Below are 16,395 nucleotides of genomic sequence, written 5' to 3'. Positions count from 1 at the left end.
TTTAATTGCCTTATATGTAATAGAAGAGGTTGTTAGTGTAGTGAACAAGCCAGAACAGGGATGTGGAAGCCAACTGTTCTCTATTCCTACTATGGAAAGTTCACTGAAAGCTGTGGTCTGAAGCCAACCAGAGGATGTAGGAAACTGGAGAAGATTTTCCTATTTCTTTAGGCCCACAGCAAAATATGTTGCCTTCTTTCCTTTGCAAGGCAACCATCAGGTACTTCTCAGAGAAATGTTACAAAGATGCTTTAGCCTAGGACAAGAGTGAGTCATGGTTTGTACAACTCGATGGTGCTGCCAACCCGCCTCTGCTCCCTCACAGTTTTTGTTTTCTTGGTATGATAATTAGTTGTTGGCATTATGAATGTGTCTCCTGAGTAAAAAAAAAAAAATGTGGACACCTGTTATTTCTGGAGTGAGTGTTCTATGCATCCTATTAATGTAAGCTCTCTGTTCAGAGAGCAAGTACTGGCCAACATGTGGTCACCTAACCCAGAGCTCCACTGCTTTCATGCTATGTTTTTACCAGAGAACGTAAATTCTAGCTACTATCTTCTGCCTTTGCTGACTGACACAGGAAGCCAACTCTTGAGAAAGAGCATGAGTTCTACAGTTACCAAAAACTTGAAAGTTGTCATCTAGTGGTTCTCAACCTCAGCTGCTCATTAGAATCACCTCATGAGCTTTAAAAAAAAACAAACAACCCCCCCCACACACACACAAAAAAAAACACACCAAAAAACAGTGCCAGGGCCCTATCCCAGAGCAGGTTAGACAGAATCTCTGGGAGTGGGGCCACCCAGGGCATTGATGTGCTTTCAAAGCTCCCCAAAATGCTTCCAATGGAGGCCAAGGTTGAGAACCACTGATCTCATTCATCAAGGTTCTTCCCAATGAAACTGAGACCCAGAGAGGCTGATAGACTGTCCCAAGGTCCCAAAGCTTGTTAGTTAGTATACTCTAATCTATTTGTCTTCTTCTAGACTATGAAATCCTTGAGCACCTGAACCGTGATGCTGACGTTTAAATCCACATTGCCTACCAAAGTAAATGTTTGACAAGGACAGAAAACCAGGGGGAAAAGGAAAGGCCAGAACCTGTTCTTCCCTTTGTGCCACAGCCTCTTATTAAGAAAAATTGTTATTAAGATAAACTACTATGAACTTTTTAGCTCCAAAAGCTAAGTTATTAAATATCAGATTTCCCAATCTTATAACCCATTTATTTCTGGAAAAAATTTATGAGTCAGATTGCCCCCAAAATCCCAAACCAAATGACTTTACCCTAATTAATCCAGCTATTTGAAGCTAAGTACTTGACATTGTTCAATACTTCATGCCTCAGTAAATTCTCATTTTGTGGAGTCTCATTTATTTCCCCAGTTAAACCTGACATTCTTCAATTACTAGGCCACTCAAAATGGCATGTTTTCCTTCAGTATCAAGGCTCCAGAGTGAAGAAAAGAATTATGGGAAATCTGTGCTGTGATTAGGGAGATACAGGCCTAGAGCCATAGGCCTGAGAGCTGCTAAGGGCTCAGCAGAGTTCCTAAGTGATCTGTGGCTTTATTGGTTCTATCCACTGCCAGTTGTGCATCTTTCATCTGCCAGTCAGGTGGAAATCCAGTCAGTGCGGTATGGTGTAAGGGCTCAGAATTGGGACACAGATATCTGGGACCCTAGAACTGTGCAGCAGATATAGTAGTGCAGGCCCAAGTGTTTGCCCTTGAAACTTTAGTGCACACTGACCAGCCTTCCAGATGCCCACATCTCCACACTGCATTCCTTTACCTAAGGGTATTCTCTGAAACCCAAAACCCACCTGCCCGCCTGTGAAGCTGACTGAAAGTGCAGGAGAATGGACACCCCTATATACACACCTCTACTGTGGCCTTCAACCCAAAACTGACAGGAAATGGGGTTTCCAGCTCCCATCCCCCTCAGGTGCAGTGACTCTAAGGCATATGTTGAGTTTCTCCCAGGGACTAAGGCCTGGGTATCCAGTTGTTACCTGCCTTGCTAATGTACCTTTTATTAGCTGCCTTCCCTTCCTACTTCTGTTCCCACTTCCTTGCTGGTGTTTCCTCAGCTTTTTCCTCAAATAATGAAATCCTCGTGTCAAGGTGCGATTCTGGGGGAACCCAAAGAAGACAGGGTGGCCTTGTAAGTTTATCATCACTTGCTTTTAGGAAAGCTATTTAACCTCCTGTGAGTCACTCAAATGTAAAATAAAGAAAGGAATGTGAAGTCCCACTTGGTCACAGCAGCAGGCAATGGGCTGCTTCATGAGGCTGCCGAAGCCCTTGCACCCGGCCCCAGCCTCCTTCCCACCTTCTCCCTTCATCTCCAAGTGCTCTTCTACCCCATGCTCCTCTCCAGCCACAGGAATTTCCTTTGAATTCTTGAAAGTGCCTTTGAGAGTCTTACTCATGCTGTCCCTCTGCTTGGAACAAGCAGAACTCTCCCTTCTGCTTGGGGCTCACTCCTCTGCATCCTCCAACTCTCAGCTGAAATATCACTTCCTGTAGGGAAGCCTTTTCTGATGCCCAATCTAGGATCCAGGATCATGCTCTTGTTATGTGCTGCCAGATACGGTGCTCCCACCATCGCGTTTGACATACTTCATAGTGATAGCTATGTACTTGTCCCAAGTCCACCTCATTCCCCAACCACTGTCATCACTGGCCTTTAAGCCCCTGGAGAAACCCAATTTATCTTGCTCCCGATTGCATCCTTGATACCCAGCCCAGTGCCAGAACATAGTAGGTAATTACTAAATCATTGTTGAATACAATGCATACTTGTTTACTAAACATTAGAGTTGAAGAATTAGAGGATTTTGGAATAGAAATGAAAATAAAGCCTTCCAACCAAAGAGTCTCAGCTCCTCCTCAAATGGTTTCCACCCAAGACATGACTTTTCCTCTCAGCCCATGTCCTCAAGTCTCGGAGAGGGGTGTGTAAGGGTGGATTTCTCTTCAACTGAGAGGCGCTCTTTTTATCCTAGGGTGGCTGTCATCCTTCTTAACATGAAAATTTTAAAAATTGTAAAGCACTGTGTTAAAATAATCCAGCCCAGTACTTATTTTAAAAATGTGGAATTGAAATTTGGTTAAAAAAAAAAAAAAAGCTTAGTAGCAAGCATTGTACATGAGCAATGTTTGGAAGCAGAAGGCACAATGTTTATCAGCTGTTAAGATCAATGCATGCTTCCTGGGTGTGGGCCTTTCGGACATTTCCTTTGTACTTGGTGGCCTTACGAGTTTTATCACAAAATTCCTAGATTCTCTAGAGATGGGGCCAAGTGAAGGAAGCCACTCCCAATCTTTCCAACCACCACCTGTCCTAAAGTAAGGTCCAAATTTCTTAGCATGGGCCCAGCTTTGCCTACCTTTCTCTCCAGGCTCATCTTCCTCCATATTTTGCCTCTTGCTTTCCTTTATTTGCAGGCACTTTATTTCCTTTATTTGTTTCCCATCTCTGTGCTGTGGTCCTGGCTAGCACCCAACCACAGACTCCTCCCTCTCTCCCCAGCCTCCCTTCAGTTTTGCTTGCTGATCCCATTCATCCTCTGAGACTGGACTCGGGCCCCAGGGCAGACTTCTCTGAACTCCCAGACTGGAAGCTCCACTTTCAGCTTCTGTGTCCCACTGAGTTTCCTCCCAGCACATTCACCTATTAAAAAATATTGGTTTGTTGTGCCCCACCCACCTACTCCACCCCCAAGCACTGCACAAGCTTTGTCTCCTCAATGCCAAGCATAGTGCCTGTTACTGATCAGGCACTTAGTAAATGTTTGTTCAAATATACTTTCAGACGGAAGAAATGTCCAAGCCTGTAGAGAATTTGCATAAGAGTTTACTTGAGCCAAAACTGATGACAATTGTGGGGAAGTAAGATCTCAAATGCTTTGGGGAATAACAGTGTTGCAGTTTCTTTTATAGATTTGAAATTAAGGAGAAAGTAGGAAGATTACGAGAAGGTGGGAGACTGCGAGATGGGGATTGGTTTACGGGATAGTTAACAAGATTATGTGCTCTCTTAGGGGAGTTTACACTTGTTTCCAAGCTGTGTTAACCTGAAAAATTGACAGGGCTTGCTTAAGGCAAAGATAAAGCTTTTACTAAAAAGTTATATGCCTGGGGTGTGACTACCACCCTGACCTGTCCAGTTAGGAATTTATGAACAGATCACCCTCTGAGGTTATTATCTATAGAGCCCCTATTTTGTCCAGATACTAAACATAAGATTATTTTTTTGTGCAATCCAGTCCTTGTCTGACCAACAGTAGATTAAATAAAATGCTGATAACTGATTTACTACCAAATTATGATACAAAAGTTTTTCCAATGTGCAGTTTATTTACATACTATTCAATACATTTGAACAGATTGGAAAAAGGAGACAACTTGGCTTAAAAAAAAAAAAAAAAGTTCCTGTAATATGCACAAATCTCTCATTTTGAGCTCCGTGATCACAGACAACAGTCCTGGTGTGAGACACCAGAGGAAGGGAAAGTATTCCAGGCACTGAAATGCAAATAGTAACTCGCAGTTCCTCAGGCTTCTCACATCCACGAATGTGCGGCAAATATGACTGCACATTGATAATTCCTAGGAAGTCCGTTTTCTATTTTAATCAAACTGAATAGGAGTAGCCTTTTGTTAAGATGAATGAAATCTGCAGTTGGGCATTGCAATTCATTTCCGAGGGCGGGGTCATCCAAGAGGCCCTGCTCGGTTCCGCCCTGGCGCCTGCCCTGAGAGCTGCGAGGCCAGAGTGTTGTCTCCAGGGCCAGGAAAAGGCAGGGCCGCCGGCACTGGAGCCGGCGGCAGGATGCACAGCCCCTGGGGACCGGAGACTGCCACACCACTTCTCCCGTGCCAGCCTTTCAGCACAGCTTGTAGTCTCCCGAGGTTGGGTTTCTGGGGCTCTGGCTTGTTTGGACCTCTGGCACACTCCCCACATCTCCTGCAAGCGACAATGCTGCCTTTTACTGAGCTGCTGTCAGGTAACGTGCTGCAGATTTGCATAATACATGCCCTTCTCACTCTGTGGAGTAACTGTGATAATTTTTTAAATGAATTTCCCATACCTGGTGAGTAGCAGTTTTAGGTTAACACCTGGGGGTGGGGGTGGGGGTTTGTCTGCACTCATGATAATCTGTGTATTAAAACTGTGCTACCACTTAGAGCATCTATGTTTTTCACATATATGGGTTCATTTTATCCCCACAAAAAACCTTTTAACAAAAAGATACCCTCCTACTGATGAGAAACTGAGGCAGATTAAGTGAAAGATGAAGAAATGCACCTCTAGTAACCATGTAGTTGGGTTAGGGAAAAGCCCATTTCCTGTCCTCTGATTCAGAACTCTGCCCATTCACACACACACACACACACACACACACACACACACACACACAAATGCTTCACTTCAAAAAAAAAGGTGAGCAAAGAGCTCACCTGATGAGGAGGAGCCAGATGTATAATTTATATAACACAGGTTCTTTACAAACATTCCAGGCACCAATGAGAAATAAATTATAAGACCACTCGACGATCATTTAACTACAAACCAGGAGGTTTGGCAGATTTCAAAATTGGCTGACAGTAAGGATGACTGAGTTATGCCCTAGTTTCTCGCCTACTTTGTTCTAACGTACAAATTACAATTATGAAAAGACAACTGTGTTTGCAAATTTAACTCCGCAAATAAAAGCATTCAGACTAAATTCCCTGCTAGCACCAGGAATGTTGCTGCAAGTGAAGATGATTGTTTCTTGCTGTGAGGTATAAGACGCTGTCTGTAGATATCTGAAGATCTCACATGTTCATTTAGTCCGAAGCCCAGCCATTACTGCGTCGTAGTCCCAGGAGTGGGGCTGAGAAAAGGGTTTTGAAGATGGCCCCTGCCAAAGGTCTCCTGAGACCTGACAAGGGAGTAAAGTGCCTCAGGATGAATAAGCTCTGCAATCAGAAGTGTCACCTTAACAAGGCTGGTTTCTACCACTTGCCCTAGGGTGAGAACTATTCTTCCTGGATTCATGTCACATTGATTAATGATGCCAGTTAAAAGCCAAACATGTTGAATGCTGGCCTCCATGAAAGCTTGCAAAACTATGCAAACCTAACAGGGGGCATTGGTCAGAGGGCATGACACTGAGAAGAGTTTCCTTGTTACTCTGGTCGTTAAGGGTTTGCATTAGAATGAGGTCAGGTCATGACAATTTCTGTTTTAGTCAATAGGCAATCACAAATTGTAGTCACTGACTGCCATCGTCATCAACTTCCTAGTGCCAGTCTTAGAGAAACCGCCAATCCTGCTGAAATGGCTTAGAATTTTATTTCCAAACAAGAATATAACACTATGTATAGAAGTTAATCAATGTTTAGCTTAAGTATTTTCTGAAAGAAGATAATTTACATTCACGTATATTGGATGTAAATTTACTTTGACCAAAGACTCATCATGTGTCATTTGCTGTTACAGATCTATTAGAGTCATTGAAATTCTGGAAATTTCTGTTTGCTGCCTACACGATAGCCTACATGTACCATAAACTAGCTCAGGGCCTTTGCCCTCCCCGATTGCCCTGATGGAATGCTTCCCCAAGTTATCCACATGGCCCCCTCCATGGGCTCTTTCAGGCCCACACTCAGTCAGTCACCCTCTCAGAGAGGCCTTCCCTGACTGTTTTTTAAAAATTTAAGACTTGATGAAGTGACCAAAACCATGGACAAAGGATACTCACAGAGGCTGGTAAAATACTTCCCAAGAATTGATCTCCAAGTTGATGCTGCTTTCCAGCAGAAAGGATTCTTCTATTTCTCCTGTAGATCAAAGCAATTTGAATATGCTCCTAAGGCAAAGAACATTACCCTCGTGATGAAAACCAGTGCTTGGTTTCAATGCAAAGAACCATTAAGCTCATTATCTGATTTTAATACCAGCAAAGAAAAAGTATATTCAGGAGGAGTGAAGATGCTTTATCATAAGAATTTAAACTTACTTATTTTCAGTATTGTTCTCATGTGTTCAAAGAAATCTACAGTTATGAATAAATTCATAGACCTAAATTTTTTTAAAACATTAAGCCTTTCCTCCACTAACCCTGGAATTTCCCATGTCCCGATTCCATTTTATTTTTCTCCACAACCTGCTTTATTTTACACCTATTTATTTTGTTTTTTGTCTATCTGTCCCCACTAAAATATAACCACCATGAGACCAGGGAGTTTTCTTTTCCCCCCACTGCTAAAACCCCTGCTCTTAGATGAATCCCTAGTATATAGTAGTCATTCAGTAAGTATTGTGTTGAGTGGATGATGGGTGATAGATGGGTAGATGAATGGATGATCATTAGACCCATGAACTTTTTTAGCTGACTGGAATCTGACCCAGAGAGTACAGGTCCTGAAGTAAATAAAGGACAAGCTGATTTCTCAGCTCTTTCTGCTTGTGGCGGTTGTTAAATCATTTGCTTTACAAGCCAACATTACCAATTAAATCCTGAAATCCTGTGTTAATAACTACCTGGTAATTTCTTCACTTATACAGTACAGTCATGTGGTATTAATCCTTTGAAGCAATCCTAAAAGAATAGTGTTTTATGATTTGGTTAAAAGAAGAGATTAAAGGGGTTAATAAAGGTATGTGTTCATGGGGAGAGAAGGGTGTCTCAGGTCTTTATGTGTAGTTGAACATAGTATCTGCCTCATGGGGCAGACTCTGTATATAGGTTAACAGCCCAGTTGTCAGTGGTACTTTTTATGAATTAAGAATTACTCCAATTTACCTATTCTAAATGGATTAGAGGCTAGTTCCTATACCAGTTCTCTTCTGTATGTATCAGGGTCACTGTGACCACCAATGTCCTCACTCAAAGAGGAATTTCTGATTGGTTCTGTTGGCTCCTAATTTGATCTGAGGGTCCTGCCTGACACCCCTGCTCCTAATAAGATGTCTATGTCCCCCTCACCTCTGTTGGGGGTGAGGTAAAAAATGGACCTACAAGGGGTTAAAACCTAAAGATAATTCACAGGCAATGATCAGGAGGGGGAAAAGAGGGCCATCATTCAAAGGCTCTGGGGGTCAAATCTGCTCTGTGCTGAATGCTTCTTCTCAGCTCCCTGACTTTACAGGTTAAAGGCCTTTCTTTTGCTCCTTGCCCCATTCCTTCTTTTCTCTCTTCAGTTTCAATGATTCATCAGCACTCTCCTTTCTCTTCCCTAGATCCAGTTTTATTTAAAAAATGAAATAAAACTCTGCTCCATGTACCCTAAAAGGCTCCCACTCAGGATGAAGTTTTCTATTGGCCTTTGTTTTTGCTTCATTGTGGCTGGAGGAGAAAGAAAGGACCACAAGGAAGAGTACACCTAGAAAATACACAAATGAATATTTTAAGATGTAATCCTTTTGCACACTGAATGAAACCCTCCACATCCTTCACCCACTTCTTCCTTGAGATCTTATCATTTTACTCTAATAGGTAGGAGTTATTTCCTCTTCAGAATCAGCCTGTCTACACCACTCCTTCATCTCTCTTGATCACGCTTGGCCTTAGTATAATTTTTGTTGTCTTTTGATAAATTTTCAATTCAGTTTTTGTCTTGTCTTTCTAACATGTTACCAGCTCCTTCAGAGCAAGGAAAGTTTCTGGAGATATTTTACAAACTACTGTGCCTTACATGCAATATGTATTCAGTGAAAGTCTGTTGACGCAATGATCAAGTCCCAGTCTGGAAGCATCCATGAGGTGCATGTGACTAAAAGAGGAGGGAAATTAGTAGGCATAAAGTGGTACTCCCAAGCTCTGAGACAGGCCTCCTATCCTGAGTATTGTCACTAGAGGTCCTGACACAAATGCAAGATAAGAATTCACTGCCTAAAGAAACCAAGTGACAAAGCTCTAGAGGGAAGTTTATATTGACAATGATGATGATGGTGATAAGTACTTGACTGTTAACTGTACTCCAGATACTGTTCTAGGTCCTTTACATGTATAAACCAACTTAATCCTTACAACTGGTCTACATGTTCTATATTCACATAGGAAACATTTTTGTATGACATAAAAGAATGGATTCAATGTGAAAGAACAACATAGAAATTGAAAAGATAAACTTTTCCAGTTAGTGTCATTTCCTATTAAAAGTCTTAATACTCACCCCAGAGGGAAACAGCACGTTGCATAACATTAGAGGCATTTGCATTTTGTAGTGCTCGAAAGCTCTCCATTGCCAAGGAAAAGGATTTCCAGTCAATTAGATGAAGCAGAGGATAATGCAGTTTGTGTCCCAAGACATAAAAGACTTGAAGAGACTGTGTGTAGGGGAAAACTAATTGAAGACAGGAAGGGCTGCTCTGTGATATATGTTAGCGCTGGGACCGTGTCTGTTATGAGTAGTCAAGGTATTTCTCTTCCTTCGTTCCTTCCTTTGGCTGTTTTGAATGGTACAGCTCATTTACAGTAGAAATGAATCATGCATTCCCAAATTGGATGTGGCTAGCTGAATCTAGAGGGTTCGATCATTGAGTCGTGCATGGTCTAATGTCAGCACTGTGTTTACTTAGAATGTAAATTAAATTCCTGAGCTGGGACAAGCCAGTGGAGAGACAGGAGGCTGAATTTGTTACAGTAGGGAAAAGCAAAGCACAGCGTATCTTCAAAAAACATATTAAAGATGTAAATTTGAGTAGGAAAAATGCTGAAATTATTATTGGTTATTAAATGTTGTTATTTAATCTAATTTTTTCCAGGAAATTCAAATTTATGGAGTTATAGGACTCAATCAAATAAGAAAAAGCTAAAGGAAGAAGTATGAAATCCTCAACCTAGTTCAGTTGTTGATGTCTCTTTAGACCCAGGGGAAATATAATTACCTCTAGGTGGCTGATTTTATTCTCTACCTGAAACATAGTAATCAGATTATGGCGAGTTTTGGTGTTCAGTTTTCTGAATAAGGTCTTGCTGACTGGATCATTTGATAAAGCCATGGACTCATTAGGACAAAGTCGCATGCCCCCAAATCCACATGAGCCCCTTTTCCTTCACTGTCACTCATTGTACCTTAACATATTCACACTGCTTGTCACGAAGGGGGGACCAGATGAAGGAGCATGAAGAGAGCAGCATGCAGTTGATGCTCAATAAACAGTCGTAGAATGAACGTTTGTTGAAATTATAGCCTCATATGTTACTTTCAGCAGCAGTAATCATAAATGTCATCCCTTTTAAGCTAAATTTGGTTCTTCCATATTGTAAAATATATCTGAGGATGAAATGATAGGAGTCTGAATGATACTAAAACTAGTCATTTATATGTATAACAGATATGAATTGCTCCCTGACACTTAACTTTAATAAATATTACCATCTGTGGGACATTCAATAACCAGCTACACACACACACATACACACACACCCCCTCTGTTGAGGGTGAGGTAGAACATGGACCTATCGGAGTAGGGTTCCAGGTCTGGGGAACATGCCAGCCTGCACAGCTCAGGGACCCAGACCTGAGGAAAACCACAGCCTGTTTGAAATTGGCTTCCCAGAGCCCAGCAACCTCTCTCTTCCTCCGTCCTTGTGGAGAACTTGAAAGGAAAAGCCGTTACATATTCCCTGAGGCAACAGAGAACCTAGAGGGGTTCTCAAAAGGCTAGATCCAGCCTACAGACATTTTTCCCCCTTTGTCTCAGAGAGAGCTTTGGTTTTGCAGCTTCTCTAAAATGTCAGAAGGTCTGGCATCACTGGACTGACATTTGCATGTGGCAGTAATTGGTTGGAGCTCAGTAGCAGCTGCCCTTTTCAGAGGGCCCCATTCAACGCAGCTCCTGGCAGTGCCCACTGTCCACTCATTTCCTTTCCCCCTTGGCCCTTAACAAGTTTTCAGAGTTCGAGTTTTATAATAGTGAGAGAAGCCTCAAAAATATCAATTAATTTATCAATATGATTATAACATCAGCTTCTTGTATAATCGCACTCATAACTTCCTTCTCTTTCTACTTTCCGTAGCAACAAGCAAATAATTGCATAGAACTTATTATGAGCCAGGCACTATTTCAAAATTCATATATTACCTCATATTGATCTGCTCAACAACCCTATGAGGTAGGTATTATGTTGACCTATGTTTTGAGATGGGGAAGCTAAGGGTTGGAAGTTAAGAAACTTGCCCAAGATCACATTGTTAGTAGGCAGTGGAGTGAGAAACTGAGCCCAAGTAGTCAGACTCCAGAGATTTTGTTTTTAGCTACCACAGTGTGCTTCCATGTCCTGCACCTACTCAGTTAAAAAATTTTATTCTTCACAACATCTATCTATTAATGATACTTTAGATCCCCAAAGTCAGGCTGGTTTTGCCTATGGGCTCCCAGGCACCCTGTGCTTATCACCTCCTTAACACTCATCAAACAGCCTGTCAACCTTCCCATCAAGCAAGGGGAGTAGCCTTTCACCACTATGAGGTACATAGCATTTAACCCATGTTTGTTGAATAAAATAATAAAATATATTCTTTTAAACCTTTGTATTGGTACCTTCTCGAACCAAATTTCTATCATGTCAAAATCTGACCAATTACTTCCTACTAAATGATCACATTGCCTCTGGACTCCCATCTTTCCAGTGCAATGTTCTCCTCTGCAAATGAAGAAACAATAGCTTGTGCTCAGAGATATTGTGAGTAGTTAATTAGTTATTTATAAAGTGCCTAACCCAGTGTGTGGCATGTAAAAAGCACTCACAATATAGTACCTACTGTTATAGATGGTACTAGAATATTTCATTCAACACTTTTTTTAAAGTTGCCTCCAGACCCAACTGAGATTCCTGCCCGCAGCCTGCATGTGACGCCTGTCTCATCTTTCCCTCGAGTTTCTCCATCTGGCATAAAGCACAGAGTGCCAGAAGCCACTGAATAAGTAGATCTCAGCCCCCAAAAGCAGAAATTGTACTTGAAGACTTGGGATGTAAGGTGAAGGAGGCACATTATTCTTATATTAACAGCCACCAGCATATATTATGGGATATAACACAAAATTTACATGAATTTTTCAAAAGATAAATCATAAGTCTTCCAGAAAATTCTTACTTGCAGGTGACTGTATGGGGTTCATATCCTCAAACCCCTTTGGAAACTAGATCCACTGCCCTACGAAAGTACCACACCCGGCAGGACATTCAAAACTCTTCCTGCCTTCCACACCCTGTGTGCTCTTTCATTGTCACTGGTTTCAGAAAGAACCTTCTCGATGAATGTTTTCAGGTAACAATAATAATAACCGGCCCTTACTGCTATCCTGGAGTGTACCATTCACCCTGTTAAATAACTTACATATAGTATATCTTTTCATTATCCCAAAACTCAGAGACATAGATACAACTATTATCACCTCTTTAAAGATGGGAAACAAACTTGGAAAGCTTAAATAATGTGTCCCAAATCACATAGCTAGGAAGCAGTGGGCTTTCAAACCCAAGCATCATCATTCTTGGCCATTAGACCACATTGCCTCTAGTGATGTAACCCACTGTTTTATTATTATTATTGTATTGATTTAAACATGTGTATTGAGTCCTTGAGAAGAAGAGGTGAAACTCATGTCCTTTATTTAGATTGTCTCTCCTTTTTTATCCAAACCGGCAGTAATAAATACTTAGTAAACTAAGTAAATACAGCTTAACACATAGACCCTTACAAATAGAGGGGAAGTTTTACTTCAGATCCTTTCTTTTTCCTGAAGATTTCTTGTTTGTTTAGTATCTAGAGTATCTTCAATGAAGCATAAATTTATATTACATTTTAAAAGCCTTTCAACGGTCCACTTCATTATAAAAATAGCACATACCTGGTAAAAATAAGAGCATTCCACTTTAAGTACACTTAAGCCCTTCCAGGGAAGCTAAAATATTGGTCCTCTGTTCAGCCAAAGCAGAGAAGGAATTCTAAGCAGAACTCTCTAGGAAAACCCTATATTAAAAATTAAAAATAGAAATATTAAATGATAGGCTAGATAAGGACTACGTATTCTTAAATTTAAATAAACAGGAGAATTTTAGAATAGCTTATTGGTCTTCCCCTATGATATTCAACAGCTTCCATCCAAATGTCAGGTCTGTGCTTCAATGACAAGATACTGTGCAAGGAAAAGACAAATCGAATGAGAAACACATTTACTAAAATGTGTTTAATCATTTACAGTGTCTGCCTTTTCACAACTCAAATGACTTTTGGTTGCACATAACTTTCCAGAGTAGCCAGCTTCTCTTCAGAATATTATTATATTTTTAACTAAAATTAATTTTTTTTTTCAATCCATCTGGAAATGCCTAAACTTTTCATCCAACTCCTTACAGATAGGTCTCTTTACTTTAGGAACTGATGGAAAGGTGCATGTAAATCTTATGACTCAAACTCAATCAAGTTCTTCATTACTACCAGAATTAGTTTTGAGTGAGTTTATCACTTTTGATTAAGAAGGTTACTTATAAAGAGAGGTTATTTGACTGATTTTATAATTAATAATGGGGGAATCATCAAAATGAGTAGCTATAACTCCTCAGGGAAATTTGCTACATATAGAAATAAAGTCAAAGGCCTTGCTTATGGACTGGAGGAAACAAGACTCTGGTACCGGCTACCTATTTCCCTCTAACATCTTCTCAGTCAATACTAATCACAATAGCCTGTTCCATCGGCTGCACAGCATGTGACAGGGCAGCTTCTCACACCACAGTTCATTTGTGCTGCCCGTAGAGAAGTAGCTAATGAACATCCTTTGGACAAGTCAAGTTGAAAATGTGATCTTCTGGCCTCAGTTAAGGAGTTGTATTGAACCTGATCTGAAAGATTGTCGGGGGGGGGGGAAAAAAAAGGAAGAGAAGAATCACTAAAAATACAAAGAAATTACATCTTATAAAAATCCTATAAAACCCACTACCATCTAGAGTTTCTCCTTCATTTCTCAGAGTCATTCAGAAGGCAATCCAATTCATAGATAATAATGGCCTTTGTAGAATGCTCTGCTGACCTGCTCTCTTCATTCCCCGTGATCGTGTGTGTGTGTGTGTGTGCGCGCGCGCGCTTGTGTATGGAAGTGTGTATCCATTTGTTTGCCAGGTCTCCATCAAAGAGACTTATACAGTGACAAAATCTTGCTGTCACTTTGGAAATAACCTGAATGAGGAGACAAAATATCACTATAGTAAGGACAGTCAGGTTAAAAACAAGAGCTCAAAAGAATATATTTTCTTCAAAGCAAACAGTCTTTGCAGGTCCTAAATCCTTTGTATGACTTAAACAAAGGAATAGAAATGAATGCATAAATGTGAAATCTGGGAAAGCTGTAAAATTCACTGTTTATGTTGAATGAATTATCACTAATATTCAAATGAGCAATTACTAACAAATTGATTTGTCCCCTTGGGCTACATGTTGTCTCATTGCCACAAGAAAGAGAGGATTTCTTTATGCCTGTGTGTCAAAAGAGACCATGTCATAAATAGGTTTGGTAACACTTTATAATATAGAACCAATGAGAGGAAAAACAAAAAGAGCAAGGTGTGTGTATGTGTGGGTGCCAGCGTGGGTAAGCAGGCCCAATTAAAACGCATGAAATAGAGAGATCAGGAGGGAGCATGAATTTTTAATCAGTTGTTACAGCTTCTCTTGAGCTGAGGAACTAAATTTTGTAATTCTATGTAAAATGTTTTAGGTAATAGAGATAAATAAAAGTTCAATTTATTTGGTAATCTGGTTAAAACCACATCCTTGAAATAAAGTTGAATGCCTTAAATACGAATTAAATGCTACTATCAAATTGGATTTGCCAGGACAAACTCTGGTCTTTTTGTTAATTTGATATCTTTCTTGTGAACATAATGGCTAGCATATACTTGACAGTGGCAAGTCAGTTCACTGGAAATATTTTTTTGCCATTTTACCAATTAGAAGATAGTTGATAAATACAGCCTCTATAAGAAAGCTGTACATGTATAAAGTGAGTGACTATTTTTTAAAATAGTGAGACTGGCAGCAAGTTACAAATATGCAGCACTTGTCTAATGTCATCTACATGACATTGCTATGTGCATCTTTTCTGGAAGATGTCATGAATGCATTCTGCTACTGATTTTGTTTGTTTGTACATAATTCTTTCTCTCAAAGAAAAAATATAATGAGCTGATATTTTAGATTTTATTTTTCTTTTGTAACTTTTTCTTTGATATATGAATTAAATCTAATTTGGTTAAACCAAAGGACTCTAATTTAAAAAAATCTTTCACATATATAAAAACAAACCGTGAATCCCCTCTGAGCTTTCCTAATTCCTAATTACAGCCATCACTCCCTCTGTGGCTGGTTTTAAGCATATGATCAAGTCATCCTGGCTAAACAGGAATGTAAAACATTTCTTATGATGTGGTCTATTTGTGTCCCTTTCTCCTTAGGGACATTTGCCACTAGACAGGTATTTTATTTTTTATTATCTCTTGTATTTTCAGGTTGCCAAAAAAAAAAAAGTTTACATTCCACTGAACAACTAAACATAAAAATACCTTTAGTATATGGAAAGATAAACATTCTATAAAAGTATTCCAGCAGTATATATCTTTTGTTTTCATAAAACCAAAATGTAGAGTTAGTCATTGTTTTGCAAGGCTCTTTCATATATAACCTTTTACTGACTATTGCCTTATGAGGTAGATGGGATGCGTTTTATTATTATTATTTTACAGATGAAAATACTGAGGCTCATTGAATTGAAGGAACTTATTCAAGGTCACACAATTAGAAAAGGGAAGTTAGTAACCAGGCCTTCCAAATCAATTTAGCACTCTCTCAGTCCTACCCAGCTACTTTATTTTTTTCTTTGTGTTATAGTTTAAACAATATTGTTGGGAAGAAAAGTGAATGTACTACAAAAAAGCAAATAGAGATTCAAGGGATTCTTTTTAACATTAGAGTTTTCCATAAAAACAATGTGTCCTCCCAGGGTAGCAATGTTGCTGAGGCTTAAAGAAGTAATGGTAAGGATTGAGGGTCATTTGCTCTTATTAGAGCTCAGCACCTTGATGATGATGGGAATTTACTTAATGGTTTCAAAATCTCAAAGATATTTAATGATTCCTACAGATGGCCTGGTGCCAAGGTCACTGATGCTAGCTCTACATAGTTTTAGTTTAATTGATTTGAAAAGCATTCATTGAGCACTAGCATGGCCCAGGCGCTCCACTGCGTGCTGGGGCTACAAAAATGAATACGGATGTTTAGTGAGAAACGGAGGTAAGTCAATAAGTTAATTAAGTTAAAACAAGTTCAGCGTGCAAATGGGATGTTGTCAGAGTCCAGTGGTAATTTTCTTCTTTGCCACAAGCAGTAGTGTG

This window comes from Miniopterus schreibersii (assembly GCF_964146895.1).
Source record: "Miniopterus schreibersii genome assembly, chromosome: 6".
NCBI classification, from domain to species: Eukaryota; Metazoa; Chordata; class Mammalia; order Chiroptera; family Miniopteridae; genus Miniopterus; species Miniopterus schreibersii.
This window is presented reverse-complemented; position numbering follows the sequence as displayed.